Source organism: Hakea prostrata, chromosome 11 (genome assembly GCF_041222555.1).
Source record: "Hakea prostrata isolate BN-2017 chromosome 11, UWA_Hpros_2, whole genome shotgun sequence".
NCBI lineage: Eukaryota > Viridiplantae > Streptophyta > Magnoliopsida > Proteales > Proteaceae > Hakea > Hakea prostrata.
The window spans coordinates 227,782-231,667 of NC_142610.1; the positions used below are offsets into that span (position 1 = coordinate 227,782).

Genomic DNA, 3,886 nt, shown 5'->3' on the forward strand with positions numbered 1-3,886 from the left:
TTTTGAATTTGAAAAAGGATCCATTCCAAGAGAGAGAGAAAGATCAGAGGAGGAATTCTTACCCGACTCAACTACCACCTCAAAAGGAACCACTCTATTGGATTTGAGTTTTTAATTCAAATTAGAAATTGAATCAACCGAATCTTTATTGGATGAATCTGCTTAATCCTCCAAACCTACCTCCTCTAAAGCCACACGGATGGGTTGTTGAAGTGAACTAGGAGTCTACATTTGCACACCTACATTAGGAATCCCATCCATAGTAGGAATTTTTTCTAGACCGCTTGAAGGCTGCACATGCAACTCATCCACCTTAGAAGAGAACTTACAATGAAGACCCAAATGGCCTTCCCGATTACACAAAGAACTCCATTGAATTCCATCCTCAAAAATCACCTTCTGAAGAAAACTAACTCGAACAGTCCCTGGTTCAAGACACTTGATCTGAACCTCATTCGCACAAACAACATCAACCTCCAATTTGATCAAAACTCTTGCATAGTGACCAACAAATCCTTGACGAGTACGTCTATTAAGAGAAACAGGGCGACCCACAGACATTTGCAATCGAAAGAAGCACTTTCTCATGCCAATACTCAAGAGGTAAATCAAGGAAACAAACCCAGACCAACATACCCGCAAGCTAAGGAGAATGGATATTAAAATCTGGCTGCCATTGCTGAAAACGAATCTATTGCTTACCCACATTTCAGAATCCTCTGCACCACACCTCAGTCATATCTGCCTCACTATGAAATTGAAAGATGATAAACCCTTTCCCCAAGGAATGCAAGATCACCCTTAGACAATTTCCAAGTGCCCTAGGAATCTCTCTCAATTCCTCCATGGTTGTGATGCGAAAATTTGCTCGTCCAATCTAAGAAAACCGGAATTGATTTCGTTGTAATTCGTATTCCTGTTGAGGGATTATAATCCTATAATACTTTCCTGGCTATGTAGGAGATGGGAGGGAATCAATCTCAAGTAGCACCGAGGTCCCCACAACTTTTGCATAAGAAAATTTCCCACCTACAGTGGAACCAACACCATTGACAGGCACTTCAGGAGGCTTCAACCGCAAGAAGACAGATTCCCTAGGCACCATCAATCTTGATTTGATTTCTATCAATTACAATTCCCTAGGCACCATCAATCTTGATTTGATTTCTATCAATTACAAAACGATTATGTTCTAGATTCTCATTCAGGATTGGTTAGGCATTGACCCCCCACAACCATGAAGCGAAAAATGAGTCTAAACATTTTTTTTTAAATTTTCCATTGCCGGGAATTGAACCCGGGTCTCCTGGGTGAAAGCCAGATATCCTAACCACTGGACGACAATGGATGGATAAACAAATTTTAACTAACAAATTTGTAATATAAAAAATATTTAGAACAAATTAAATTATGACAGATGATAAAATGAATTTGAAGGCAATTAAGATATTAATGCTTACATTTTCCTTATTTGCTCAGTCGAATGTCTATGATACTTCTTTCTCTTCTTATTCAAGTGTTTGTCATCATCTGTCTTGCATTGCATTTACATCACAGTCTTCATCAGATCTTCCAAGACCAGTATTTAAGAAGTGAAAACGTTGGAAGAAAAAGGATAAAGGGTATATTGGTCTTTTTTAAATGATAATATATAGAATAGGATAAATTTTTAATTTAATTTTAGTACATAAATACTATCAAGGATATATTTATCTTTTCCTTTTAATTCACTTACCATTTTGAAGTGTCTCTACTAACTTGATATATTACTTGATATATTTTGGGGGTGTTTGTGACTTTTGCTACTTATTTTGAGGTGTTCCTGAAAATTTTCCTAATAAAAAATAACATATAAAAAACCACTTAATATGTATATTGAAATATATGAAATTTTGTAATCAAAGGAATTGGATAATCATTCAACTCATTAAAAATAGATAGTCTAATTTAGATCATATTGTTATGCAATTAGAAATAAAATTCACATAAGATTTTCTTCTTGTAGGTAGGTATTATTTCAATTGCCTCCAGTATATCAAAGCTTATTTTTCAAAAAAATATAAATAAAAAACCATTGTTTTAAAATATAATAAAATACATAGAAGAGCCACAACACATTTTGATTATCCATGCAAATTTTGTATGATTATTTATTATCTTCTATCATGCATAATGTATTTCTAAATAAAAAGGAAAAGTTTTTGAAACACCCCAAGAAAATTGGTAAAAAATAGGGACATCTTCAAAATACATTAAATTGGCATAGACACCCTAAAATGTCTCTTAGTTTCACAATGGTACACTTCGTTAGCAAATTCCATTAAGTTATGGTAAAATAATTTCATAATTCCTATAATACCCTTACTCTTTTGTGAATTTACAATGTTGCTCTAAAAAAATTGAATCTTATTTATTTCTCTATGAATTCTTCTTTCTTACTTAATTGATCATTTTATATTATGAGGTTTAGAATAATACAGCTAAGGATATATTTTTCATTTCTAGTAACTAATTGAAGTTTCTAATGGAAAAGGGTATGATTCCCAATTTGGCATAGTTTTAGGTATCTATACTTTTTGCCAGTTATCTTGGAGTGTCCCTAATAATTTTCCAGTAAAAAATCATGCATATATAATGTATGAACAAAGTAGTTTTAAATCACTAAGAAAAATTAAAAAGAAATGAAGTATTTTTTTAAACTTATAGAAACTCATTTTTGATAAACCTCTATCACGACCCAAGTTTTCACAGGCTTGGTGGGGCCCATATTACAGATATCCAACCAGGGTACGTGAGAGTTCCTCTCAGTATCAACCTGTTTAAAAGCCACTAAAAACAATAATGAACTAAATACCTCCAAGGACTAAGACAGATAATCTATTTGACAATTTCTCATATACATATGTATATAGTCCAAAGTCTTGTTATGTTTACATTTGAGTTTTCAACGGTATCCAGTTAATTACATATAGCCTTAAAAGAAATATATACATTCACAATCCAATTAAGCAAACATCAGTTGCAACAAGAAGAAAAAGGGTTTCCATCTTCTACTTTAAAGGCATTGTTGGATGGCAGAACCGTTGCCCTTGTCATGTATCTGGGGACTTGTTAACATTTACAATAATGAGCTTTGTGGGCCCAGTAAGCAATATTGACAACCATGTAAGCAAATCAGGTAAATCATCATGCATTCATTATCACATCAAAGTCTTATGACATTATGCATTTCAGTTTCAGTTTCAGTTTCATTTCCCTTTTACTTTTTCTTTATTAATCCAAACCTAAGCGCTACTTGTAGAGAGGACATCTTCAGTCTAAACCATGTAAGTGGCATCTTAGTCTCAATCTCAGAGGTTCTCATTAAGAGATTTTCTTTTTAGTCTTCTGGAACAAGGCCAAGTGCTATCCACAGGAGGCCATCATCGGTCTAGTCTATCTTTCCACCTTTTAGTCTTGCTTCATGCGCTCCCATTTTGGGACACTAAGTACCAAGACTTATAGAAGCCATTAACAGTTTATTTCTTTCTTTATTTTTATTATTTCCTCCCTTTTCTTTCCACTTTTCGATCTTGCTTTATGCCCTCCCATTTGGGTACACTAAGCACCAAGACTTACAGAAGCCATTAACAGTTTATTTATTAAATTTTTTTTATTCTTATTATTTCCTTCCTTTCTTTCCAGTCTTGCTTTATGCCCTCCCATTTGGATACACTAAGTACCAAACTTACAGAAGCCATTAACATTATATAACATGTGAACGCTACATGTTTACTAAGTGGAATCACCCACTTATAACATACATATGTTAGTCAATATCACTTACCTGTTCTTATTCCATGTACATCTCTTGATTTTGACTCTGTTAAACCTCGCCCTCTCTCCT

At 33.8% G+C, this 3,886-nt stretch overlaps 1 non-coding gene across 1 annotated transcript; it reads right to left on the bottom strand.

Moving 5' to 3' along the window:
• Positions 1-1,276: 1,276 nt before the first annotated feature.
• On the bottom strand, positions 1,277-1,348 carry TRNAE-UUC (transfer RNA glutamic acid (anticodon UUC)). Its single transcript has one exon. It is a non-coding gene; the product is annotated as a tRNA-Glu (tRNA).
• Between the last annotated feature and the right edge of the window lie 2,538 nt (positions 1,349-3,886).